General features: G+C 41.1%; 1 long non-coding RNA gene across 1 annotated transcript; it reads left to right on the top strand.

Annotated features, from left to right (window-relative positions):
- The first annotated feature begins 183 nt into the window (after positions 1–183).
- Positions 184–12413, top strand: LOC121394518. Its single transcript, XR_005961737.1, has 2 exons — positions 184–240; positions 7855–12413. It is a non-coding gene; the product is annotated as an uncharacterized LOC121394518 (long non-coding RNA).
- Positions 12414–13109: the final 696 nt, after the last annotated feature.

Below are 13109 nucleotides of genomic sequence, written 5' to 3'. Positions count from 1 at the left end.
GACATGAGCCCACCCTAAAACAAATGTGGCATGCCCCTAAAATGGTTGAAAAAGTTAAAACAAACATTTATTAATAGTTACAACTTTTAAAGACAATGCAGCTTAAAAATATGAAAAAAAAAATCAGTTTTTTTTATGACATACAGGATATGATGTCACTGACATAAGATTGAGGAGGATGTAGCTTCATCTTATCAGTTCGCCAGGTCTAAGCTGGTGAAGGAAACTCTGGCGAAAAAGGTAACATTCTGTAAAATTTGCAGAGTAACAATCGTTCACCTGAGTGAAAATGCACCTGGCGAAAGGGCCCAAAAGTTGGCAAAACTGCACTAGCTACGGTATCTTTCGCTAGTGAATTGTCCTTTACGCCTGTTAGTTAATTGGCGATATCCCTGTAGATGGGAATTTTTTCTAGTGACGGCTACTTTGCCCTTTAGTATATCCTCCCCATATGTTTGGTGCCTTGTTGGTGTCAAACATCAACACATGCTCTTCTATCTGACTCACTACTTGAAGTGGTTTTCTTTTATTGCACATTCTCCAATGGGTTCCATCACACATCACCGAAATACACATGTGGTATTTATTTCATAGTATATATTACTCCTGTGCTTTTAAAGTTTAAATATTTAATTTGATTTTTATTGCTGGATGTAGTATCCCAAAATGTTTCTGTTGGGCTCTACTAATGTGAGATATCATGGAGATATCAATAATGAAAGCAAGCAACATTGGTACAACATTTGGCCATTTCATCTACAAATACCTTGGTAAATAAACAACCACAAATGTTGGATAGGTAAATGAACAGGTACTTCCCATTGCATATGGGGAAATATAAATTTTCTACTTCCTATATAATTGCAATGCATTGATTGATATAATGCATGGACAAAAGTAAAACTAATAGGTAATACTATAACTTTGTGCCAGCATGGTTTTAATAGTTCAAATTTAATATATTTTTGTGAGCAGGAACCTCGGCTCTGAGATGGCAGTGGATGTGATCTACTTGGCCTTTGCTAAAGCATTTGATACAGTGCCACACAGAAGGTTACTGGTTAAATGAAGGAATGTTGGCCTGGAACATAGTATTTGTACCTGGATAGAGAACTGGCTAAAAGATAGACTACAAAGAGTGGTGGTAAATGGAACATTTTCTAATTGGACCAGTGTTGTTAGTGGAGTAGCGCAGGGCTCTGTACTAGGTCCCTTGCTTTTCAACTTGTTTATTAATGACCTGGAGGTGGCCATTGAAAGTACTGTTTCTATTTGTGCAGATGAGACTAAATTGTGCAGAACTATAGGTTCCATGCAGGATGCTGCCACTTTGCACAGTGATTTGTCTAAACTGGAAAACTGGGCAGCAAACTGGAAAATGAGGTTCAATGTTGATAAATGCAGGTTATGCACTTTGGCAAAAATAATATAAATGCAAGTTATACACTAAATGGCAGTGTGTTTGGATTTTCCTTAATTGAGAAGCATCTGGGGTTTTTTGGGGGGGCTCATTTATCAAAACTGGGCAAATTTGCCCATGGCCAGTTACCTATAGCATCCAATCAGTGATAAGATTTTTGAAGTCAGCTGCAAGTAGGACAATGAATGCAGCAATCTGATTGGTTGCCATGGGTTACTGTCCATAGGCAAATTTTCCCAGTGTTGATAAATGACCCCCAAGCTATCTAATGTCAGTGTCATTCTGTGGCTACTAAAGCAAATAAAGTTCTGTTTTGCATAAAAAGGGCATTAACTCAAGGGATGAAAACATAATTATGTCTCTTTATAGGTCCCTGGGGCAGTTTTGGGCTTTTGGACTATAAATGAGCTGTAGAGACTACAGAGATGTACAACTAAACTGGTTAAAGAAGATGCCAAATATGAGGGGAGACTGACAAGGTTGGGGTTGTTTTCTCTGGAAAAAAGGTGCTTGCGAGGGGACATGATTAGACTTTACAAGTACATTAGAAGACATTATAGACAAATAGCAGGGGACCTTTTTACCCATAAAGAGAATCACGTACCAGAGGCCTCCCCTTCAGACTAGAGGAAAAGAAGTTTCATTTAATCTCAAAAATTAAAAAAAGGATGGGTTGGCCAAGTAGTATACTCTCCTGCAGTAAAAAAAAAAGGGGGTGTAGCAATTTTGTTTCATAAATCCTTAAATTTACAATTATTGAATTCAGAAAGTGACACTGACGGTAGATTTGTAATAGCTGAAGTACTGTTGCAGAATAAGATTTGGTATATGGGTTCATTGTATGCTCCTAATTCAAGTAAGGAAGAATTTTATTCTCAGATTGCCAAAAAATAGGATCTTATCCGCAGAATAGGTTTATAATTGGTGGGGATTTCAATGAATCTTATTTATGGCCTCTAGATAAAAGTGATCCAACCCAAAAACAGTCTTTTAGAAAGTCCAAATTATTGAAAATCAGATGAAGTTAGTAGATCTTTGGCAAATTTTAAACCCAACAGAAAGAGATTTTACTTTTTTCTCTCATCCTCATGGGACCGGGACTCGAATTGACTATTTGTTTTCCTCAATTGATGTACTTAATAAAACTAGATCAGCTCATATTGGGAATATTAATTTGTCAGATCACGCCCCGGTCTTGATTGAGATTGAATTAGGCCCTTTACCGAAATCTTACATTCCCTGGTCATATCCTATCTTTCTTAAAGACAAGCAAGAGTTTAATGTAAAGTTGAAAGAGAGATGGAATTTATTCCTTCGAGAAAATATGCAATATCAGGATGAGAAATCTAATCTACCATTATTATGGGATACATGGAAAGCTGTAATCCGGGGTGAGATCACTTCTTATAAAATTCATTTTATGAGAAAAATTAATAAAGAATTCATATTCCATTCTAAAGCTCAGAAAAGGCTTATTTAAATTTTATTATGCATCCATCTAGACAACATAGTGAGGAATATAAAGAATCTTTGGATAAACTTAAATATTGGACTAACCTGAGAGATCAATCTTCATTGGCTTTTTTATTTTAAATCTCCCACTATTGTTAAAGCACTCAGATGTGCAGAAGATGGATCAAATTCTAAGTAATTTTATCTGGCATAACAAAAAAGCAAAAATGTCTTTATCTAAACTTAGGAAACCTAAATGCTTAGGGGGACTTAATGTTCCAGATTTTAGAAAGTTTAATGTTGCTGCAAACACTAGATATATTGTTCAATGGTTGTCTGGTAGAGAGAAATTCACAAATCTAGATTTGGAACAATTTTTAGACTCAAAAGAACATATTATTTCTTCTCTACATAGAGGTTGGTCAGAGCAAAATATTGATATTAAAAGAAACCCAATATATAGAGATACATTCAGTACTTGGAAAATTTTATGTAAACAGAATAATTTAAATTTTAATGTTTCACCTTTCTTATCTCCTTTTTTTTGGGAGGTTTCCCTAAAAAGGGAAGAAATATTGTCTCTCATAGGTGGAGAAGATTTGGTATCTTTCAAATTAGTGATATTATTGATCCGGTTTCAGGAGATCCTCTTTCTTGGAACAAAATTAAAGAACAATATGGTCTTTCTGAGAAAGAGAGGTTAAGCTATTTGCAAATTAGACAAGGTTTTCAGCTAATTGATAACAAAACAAAATCACAACTAAATCATCATCAGTTTTATGATTTCGTAGTGCAATTAACTGAAGATCTCAAACTAAACAATATTTCATGGATCTCATCACATCTTCTAAACCCTATTTCTAATGATTTTGATCCACTTGATAATTCAAGTAAAAAATGGTCTGTGTTTTTAGGGATAAACATTTCTTCCAAAGATCTTTTGAGATCGTTTCAGAATTTTAGAAAGAATGTACTTTCTGAGAGCTGGAGAGATCAGCAATTTAGATTCATTCACCTGGGTTATGGACAACTATTTCAAGAAAATAAAGATTCTCAGAAGGTTTCTTACTGTCCGAAATGCAAAGAGCAAAATGTTGATTTTTTTCATTATATGTGGGTGTGTCCATTTATCATAACTCTATGGGAGAAAATTACACGTTACATTAAAGGAGTGGTCAAGTTAGATATATTGTTGAAACCCCAATATGCACTGTTAGATCTTAAAGATTCGCTTCAGTTATCACAGAGTGGTTCTTCTGGGAAGATTACAGATGAAATACTGTCTTTTTGCTGGCTGGTTATGGCTGCTACTCGAAAGTCAATTTTTTTGTTTTGGATTAAAGATAAAACCCCTTCTTTGAAAGATGTAATTTCATATTTGCATAAGCTATGTATGCAGGAAGCTGTTAGATTTAGGATGGATGATTCTATTCAAAGAAATAAAGTTAAAAACAGATGGTCCCTGTATATTTCATCTTTAGATGTTTCTAAAAAAGATTTTATCCTTAAACTGATGGGACAAGATGATCGCTAATGAATGATATTGGTAATTTTATATTTTCTTTTCACTCACATAACTATTCATTTGTCATTATTATATGAAAGTGTGTTAAAACTATTTGTACTGACTTCCCATGTCTTAATTACCTTTTAAAAAAAGTACGGGTCTTTTTGTTTTTGTTTTGTTTTGATTTGTTTTTGGTTATTTCATGGTTTAGATTACATGAAAACATTTCTTGAACTTTACTCATATGAATTATTCTTTTATTCCATAATATGAATGTTCATATATTTAATTCATTGTATTTTCATGAAAATTCAATAAAAAGAATTTTAAAAGAAAAGAAAGAAGTTTCATTTAAAGGAACAGAGTAGGGGGTTCATCACAGTGAGGACAGTGAGGTTGTGGAATGCACTGCCGGGTGATGTTGTGATGCTGATTCAGTTAATGACTATAAGAGGGACTTGGATGATTTCTTGGACAGACATAATACAAAGGCTATTGTGATACTAAACTCTATAGTTAGTATAGATATGGGTACATATAGTTTATGTAAGTGTATAGAGGGGTCAGTGTGAGTGAATGTATGGGTTCTAGATTTAATTTGAAGGGGATGATCTTGATGGACTTTGGTCTTTTTTCAACCTAATTTAACTATGTAACTATGTCTGTATGTTGTTTGCTACAGTCTCCACCGCACATGAGAAACTGACTAAAATTCCACTGTCTTTGACAAATAAAACCCAGTCATCTGTTATAATCTATTCACATGGAAACGTGTAAGGGGGTGTGAAGCGATGAAGAGTGTTATGTTTATTTCTTTTTGTGTGGCAAAATGTGCATGTATGTAAAATGTATATATGTTTAAGTGTGTTGGATGTAATTTCTGGGAATCACCAATAGATGGCAGCAGAGTTCTTTAATTTAATTTTAGGTGTATTTTTTACCCCGGCCACCAGAGGCCACTGTGAGACCGGAGAAGGGTATAAAGGAGGTGCATTGCCCAAGTGAAGCCACTTGATAGGAGGACGTGGCCGGAATAACATCTCCTCGCAGGGTAAGTGAGACCCAATGGCTTAGTTTATGAGAAGTTAGAACAGGAAAAATTTAAAGTGAGTGAGCACTAGGTGCACGAGGCCATGAGGGCATTTAGTTAGGGCAGTTGTGGCCCCATCAAGGAGGAAAGTGGAATTAGTTTCCTACGGGCACATGAGGGAACCAGCAACAGTTTAGGACTAGGTAGGAAGGACAGCAACGCTTCAGGCCAGTACTTGGATAAAAAAGGGGCCTAACCTGGAAGAGTGTAGGGGTATCACCCTGAAGGTATCGGGCCACTATTGGAGAGTGGGGGGATATGGGTGGTGTATACACCGGACCACTAAGCGGTTAGGTGGGATCCAAAGTCCTAAGGAAGGCGTGCCTATTTCAAGAGAAACTAGTTTGAAGGAAAATGTGTAATTAACATGTCTGAAGAAGCAAATGGTGGAGTGTGAACATGTGCCTGAATGAAGAGCTTCTGATGTGTGTTGTGAATAAAATCTGCTGTTTAAGTTTTCCATCATGTTCCGTGTGGTGAGTACCTGTTGGGTTTACTTCCCCTTTAAATCTGGAAGCCCCTCCCACACATGGCTTTTGCTCATGCCATTACTAAACATATACAAGTTAAAAAGACTGATGATACTAGCTGGAGACAGTGGAGAACCTTGCACTTATTCAGTCTAATATTTTTCTATACTCCAGCTCAGGACCCCATGAGCAACTTCTTCTTTACTTACTATTATATTTGTTTTTTTTAAAATTTATTAATTGATGAATTTGCACACTTGATTGAAATCTATGAATTTTCAAAAGTATATTAGGGATGCATCGTATCCACTACACTGAACTGCTTTTAACAAAAAAGTAGGCAAGCCGATGATAGGAATGCGCACTTAAGAGCTGGGTCAGTGATTGTCGCCCCATTGCCTTTTTAAAGCACAGTACAACCGGGAGAGGTGTTTTATTTCATTATTTATATGTAAAACATCATTATCTTTGTCAAGGTCAGATGTGTTATTGGAGGGGGTAGAAGTGTCTCCGTTCCAAATCCGAATCCTGCTGAAAAATATTAAATACTGAACTGAATCCTGGATTTGGTGCCTCGCTAGTTTATATACAATGGATGACTAATTAATCAAGATGGGGAATGTGCAATATAGGTTTATTAATTGCTATATGAATTTGTGTTTTTGATTATTTTGTAATTAATTGCGGCTTTATGAAGTACTTTTAGTATAAGTTGTTAAGTTATCAGAAAGTTAGTTAAGGGATCACATTCAAGATTATGTATTGGTATAAGGCGGGGTCACCAACCTTTTTTTTTTTTTACCTGTGAGCCACATAAAATGTAAAAATAAGTTGGGGAGCAACACAAGCATGCGAAAAGTTCCTGGGGGTGCCACATATGGGCTGTGATTGGCTATTGGTAGCCCCTATGAGGACTTGCAGCCTATGGGAGACTCTGTTTGGCAATACACAAGGTTTTTAGCTAACTAAAACTTGCCTTCAAGCCAGGAATTAAAAAATAAGCACCTGTTTTGAGGCCCTTGGGAGCAACATCCAAGGGGTTGTAGAGCAACATGTTGTTCATGAGCCACTGGTTGGAGATCACTGGTATAATGGATCAGCATGTCTTTATAACGGACACCTCATGTCACATTTACCGTATATACTCAAGTATAAGCCAAGGTACCTAATTTTACCTCCAAAAACTGGGAAAGCTTATTGACTCGAGTATAAGCCGAGTATAAGTCTAGGGTGAGAAATGCAGCAGCTTCTGGTAAGTTTCAATCAAAAAATTGAGGGTTTCTGTTCCCATTGGAGGTGCTGGCGTCTCGTTTTTGGACGCCGACGACCATTCTTGAATGCCGGCGACTATTCTTGGAGACTATTCTTGGACGCCAGCGACTATTCTTAGACGCCGGTGACCGTTTTTGATTTATGTGATATAGGTGATGGACAATGGAGTCACAGTAAATGAGGTCTTTAATTTGTTCATGGAGGGCAAACTAGCAGATGAAACAATGTTGGGTGTTTTCAACCCCTCATTTTAAATTATTCTGCCCCATTGCCAGTGTAAATAAACATATGTAACACAATTACTGTAAAATGGACATTCTAAGGGTGCCCCTGAAGCTAAACTTTCAATAAGCATTCAATGCAGGTGGTAGATGGAAGCGCCACTATTCTCGGTAACCATATTTTTAAATTGCCCATGGGAAGTCGCTGCACTATTATAAATAGGGTGCCATTTACTGAAAGTTTGGCTAAGATCCTTTTTTAATTTTCTTATTTTAGTTTCATCCATCAATAAAACAATAATCACTACTCAATGATAAAAAAAAGATTGACGTACCTGATCCTAATCCTTGATTAATCATTAACAAGCCCATGGTTTAAGTGCTGTATTTATGAAATGTACAATTTCTGTTTATCCTTCCAGAGAACCGGCCTACTACTAGTGATGCCTCGACATACAACTTAATTCCATTTGGCAAAAACGTAAAGCAGAAACGGAACAAAAGTAATGAGTTTTCTCAAAAGCCAGAAGTTCTGAAGAATCTCAACTCAACTAAAACTCATTTGATAAGAAGAATAAAGAAGATCCAAATGCATCAAAGAGATAAAAATACAACTTCCCAATTAAAAAGTGTTAGTACCAATATAATTGCCCACAGCATAAAACAAAAGAAACCTTCATCAACATCAGCAAATCCACCAAAAGCACAAACCATATGTCTGTTCTACGTGTGGGAAACAACTGAAGAGCAAACTCACTCTTAACCAACATATGAAAACATTGACGATCAAACAAAGTCTTGCTCGGCACATTCTAATTCATAAAAATATAAAAGCTTTTTCCTGTCCCGAGTGTGGGATATGCTTCCGACTGAAGGAATCTCTTATTAGGCACCAGAGGGTCCACACTGGATTCAAACCGTATTATTTTCCCAGAAGGAAGAACTGAAACTCCACAGTCAGAGTCATATAGGAGAGAAACCATTTGTGTGTCCTGATTGTGGAAAGAGATTTTCATTAAGAAGCCTTCTCCTGACCCACCAGTCTGTTCACTCAGTGGAGAAATCTTTTTCCTTTTCAGAGTGTGGCAAATAATTTAGATTAAAGCCACATCTTTTGAAACATCAGAATATCCACACTGGAGTGAAACCATATGTTTGTCCTCACTGTGGGAAAGACTTTATTCAGATTGGAGATTTTAAAAACCACTGTTGAACCCACACAGGGGAGAAACCATTTGTTTGCTCTGAATGCAGAAAAAGAATTTCAGTAAAACACAGTCTCCATGGTCACCAACTGATTCACACGGGGGGGAGAAACCTTATGCTTGTTCAGAGTGTGATAAATCATTTAGAGTTAAGTCAAATCTTCAGATCCACCAACGTGTTCACACAGGAGAGAAGCCATTTCACATCAGCTAACCCACACGGGGATTAAATCATTTGAATGCTCTGAGTGTGGGATTCAATTCAGTCGCAAGTACAGACTAATTCAGCACCAGTTAATTCACACTGGGGAGAAGCCGTTTGAATGTGCCACGTGTGGGAGGAGGTTTGTCTTAAATGTAACTTCAAAATACACCAGTTAGTCCACACTGGGGAGAAACCCTATGTCTGTACTGAGTGCATCCCCCTGACGGCTGTAACTACTTAGCCATCGCTCCATCCCCTGTAGATTCACGGGAGTGCTCCCCTTTTCCTTCTGCAGATTTGTTGCCTGGTTTGCCTTTTTTAAAACATCTGGCGAAGGGGTGCCCCCCCACCACAACCGGAACATTCGTGCCGGAATCTGCATGTGTTCCGCCACCGGCACTGTCCCTCATTAAATTGAAAACATACCGGCTTCCCTTCTCTCGTGCTTGCCAGCGAGCCGGACTTGCTGAGCCCGCTGGCGCACCCCTGAGAGGGGTGGGCCCTTTTGCGGGCCCATCAGCTTCAACCATAAATGTATGTCCTTATAATGCCAACGCATGGTGGGGTGCGCAGCCTTCCGTTGGCGAAAGTGCTCATCGTACCTCCACCATGCCTATCCCCCAAAGTCTCTGCTCGCCGACCAGATCTCATCCACATAGCAGAAGTGGGATGAACACAATTGGGGTTGTTTTTCCCCCAAAACCCCGGCATATATGCAAAAGGCCATTAGCCAAGTCCCAAATGTTTTCGGGATCTTTCTATATCGCTTCTTTTCCTCCTCCTCACGCTTTTTTGCTTTCTCTTTATCCTTCTCTTCATCCACATCTATAAAATCTTCCCTAGGGAGTAACGAGTACAACTCTATAAACTCCCCTTTCCAAATCTCATCTTTCACCTCGGGCTTAAGGTGAACCCCCCCAGGGGACCCGCGCAGCAATAGTATGACCCGCCTAAGGCCGTGTCCGCGAGTTGGACCCCCGCACCTGTTACACCACTTGTAGCTACCGTAGTAGCCTGCTGCCCTGCAGGGTCCGCCACCCTCACCCCCGTACCGGGTTGTTCCGTCCCCCCAATGGGTGCGGGATGCCAGAAATCACTGTTGCCTGCCCTTCCGTTCTAGAGGGGCTTGCCCCTCAGATGGGGCCCAAGGGGGGTGTTCCCCCTTTACCGGTCTCCCATGATGCCATCATGTCTCTAATCCCCTCAAACAGACCCAACAATGATCCCTGCACCCCACTAGTACCGGCTTGCGCTAAGCCTACCCGCTGCGACTGTAACAATGGCAAAGCAGTGTACTCACCACCCGTAACAGCCTGGGAAGTCTCTTGCCGTTGGTCTGGGCGTCCTGCCTCTGCTATGCGGTCCGCTGTCTGCGACACACCTGCAGTGTCCTCCCTGGCATGGCCTTGCTCTGTAGTATTATTACTGGGGCGTGATGGCAGCCAGCTGCGCGTGAGGCCCTGTCCTGGGAGCTGTCCGAGTCTGAACCCGGAAGGCTGTTCTCCTGGTCCTGTCTCTCTGGCCTTGTTGAAGGTGCTCTCCCCAATCTCCCTGGTCCGGTGTCCTGCTGGGAGCCCTGCTGTTAACTGGGTCTCTCCTGGAATGCCCCCTTTGCTCCCTGCCCTGTCCAGATGCCCCAGCATGAGCACTGTTCTGGGCTGTCATTACCCCCTGTCCCCATGCAGCTGCTGCCTGGCTGTCCAGAGACCTCCCACTGGAGCTGGGAGAGGGAGAAGCAGCGTGCCCAGTTTGCCTGTGGGGTGAGAGAGGGGCCCTACTAGAGCCGCCTGGTATTGCAGGAGGTTCATTAGTGGCCCCCTGTGCCTGCCCCCCGGGTCCCTGTGAAGTGCTTTTACTGTGTGATGAGGGCTGGGAGAGCAGGGGGGGAGAAGTGCTAGAGCACAGGCTCCACCCCCCTGCTCGTGCTGCTGCTGGCAATGGAGGAGTGCGCTCTCCCGCGCGGCCTGTAGCACTGCTCCGGACACTCCGACCAGCTGCGTTGGGGGGGGGATTGGGAGCCCCATCGTTCCTCAGGGCTCTCACTGTCCGTGGGCTAGGACTGACTGTGCGCCTCTGCTTACCCGACGCCTCAGGGCTGAGGCAAGCTAGGGGCCTGCATCGACACTGCCGCCTGCTGGGAGATGACACAGCGCCGCCCTGGGGGTCACTGATGCCCCCAATTGATCCCACAGCCAAGCAGGGCCATTTTTAACTGCCTGCTACCTCAAGATCTCCAGCATGGCTGTGATATCAGAGCTAGCCATGCTGCTTCACCTCGCTGCTCCAGAAGGATGGCTGCCAACCAAATCCCCCTGGATCCACCCTGCTGGTAAGCCCTCCTTAATTCCTCACCACCAATCCTAACCCCCTTATTTGCCTAAAGCCTGCTTAGCCCGGTCAAAGCTTCTCTCCCTCCACTTTGGCTTGTCCAGGAAGCCCTATTATATGGACAAATAACTCCTCGGTGACTTGTAATATCTTTATAAATTACAGTAGGGGGTATTTTAATGATGACCTGATGTTACAGATTCTATGGTTACTGTAAGTGACTCTTGAGTATATAACCCTTCCATTTACTCTTGATTCTCAGCCATTTAAGGAAGAGGGCGCTTCCCCCAGGAGAGAAGGGAGCAGTTTTCAATGGCCGCCCCCCTCCCATGAGCACAACTGATCCCCCCATCCCCCGCTGCTCCCCTCCCATCAACTTCATTGTCTCTTCAGACTCCGCCTCCCAGTAGGAAACGCAGTCGCTTGGAGGGAGTTGAGGTAACACTTGTGGAAATGTTGCGTTGCCTTGTGGACGTTCTCACAAAACAAAATGCAGAGAGTAAAGTAGAAGATTGTCCGGATCTCGTTTTCCTTAAATCCATGCTGCCGGGTATGAAGTTGAGATCTTCCAACTCATTGTCAGCTATATCCCACACCAACCTCTTGTACCCTCAGTACCCATCCCCCCTCCTAATCACTCCTACCCTCCATTCCCTATGCCAACACCCCCCACTCTATTTGGCTGGTATAACTCCCCTCCCCCATACCAAGGGAACCCTCCTCCTACAGGCTCGGCACCAATCCACTACCCAGGCTTGTAACCCTTTTCCTTAAAGGATAAGTAAACCTTAAAAATAAGTGAATGTAAAGTTGATGAGGGTGCTATTCTAAGCACTTGTGTAATGTACATTCATTATTTGTTTCTTTTATGTTCCGAGATATTGAATGATACATGTACTGTTAACATGAATACATTTTGTTACAACAGCGCCACCTGCTGGTCAGTTTCCCACCAGTCTGACATTCCCAATGCTGCAGATCTGACAGGAGGTGGGGCTTAATGTTACTGGGTGGAGTTATAAAAGCATCATGGGATGGGTGCAACTACACGTATCCCCCGTGACCTGGAGGCTTGCTCAGTGTCTGTATACATGAGAAATATTATTTCCACCAGTGCTGCTATAACTTGTGTTTCAGCCAATATGTTAATATTTTAATGTTTGTACCTTAAAGTATTGGATTTTAATCTTGCATATTGGGACTTTACATATTGGGACTTTACATACTGTTACGTTAAGGATTCGTCTTTTTATATCATACAGTTTGGGTTTCTGATTTAGTACTTGGGTATACTCTCTCCAGAAAGGAGTATTTCCAGCATCATTAGGGTTAATTATGGGGTACCCTTGGCACAGTAGAACAGATTGGAGATTTATTCAGGGGCAGCTATGTGACTGGGGGTTCAGTGTACATGGGCCCTACAAGGAACAGTAGCCAAGAAATTTCGGTTAACCGCACACCTACAAGGAACAGTTCAGTGTAAAAATAAAAACTGGGTAAATAGAACATGCAAAATAAATAAAAAATTCCGATATAGTAAGTTGGCCAAAATGTAAGTGATTGGATGTTTAACATATTTTGCACAGTCTTATCTATTTTTACACAAAACTGTTCCCTTACAGGAGAAGGAAAGCTACGGAGGCATTTTATTGCAAATAGATTAGCTGCAATAGTGCAAGTTAGAATGCTATATTTATTCTGTAGAATGTTTTACCATACATGAAGCTCTCTGTTTGTTTAGGATAGCAGCTGCCATATTAGCTTGGTGTGACATTAGCAGAAAAAGGAAAGGGGGGAGAGGAGCAAACTGAGCATGCTCAAGCCCTAGCCCTGGAGGTTTAAGCTGAAAACAGGAAGTCTGATACAGAAGCCCATGAGTACACAATAGAAGGAAAGAAATGTGCTGTTTCTTTTGACAGAGGACTCAGAGCAGCATTAC

Source organism: Xenopus laevis, chromosome 6L (genome assembly GCF_017654675.1).
Source record: "Xenopus laevis strain J_2021 chromosome 6L, Xenopus_laevis_v10.1, whole genome shotgun sequence".
Taxonomy (NCBI): domain Eukaryota; kingdom Metazoa; phylum Chordata; class Amphibia; order Anura; family Pipidae; genus Xenopus; species Xenopus laevis.
This window is presented reverse-complemented; position numbering and strand designations above follow the sequence as displayed.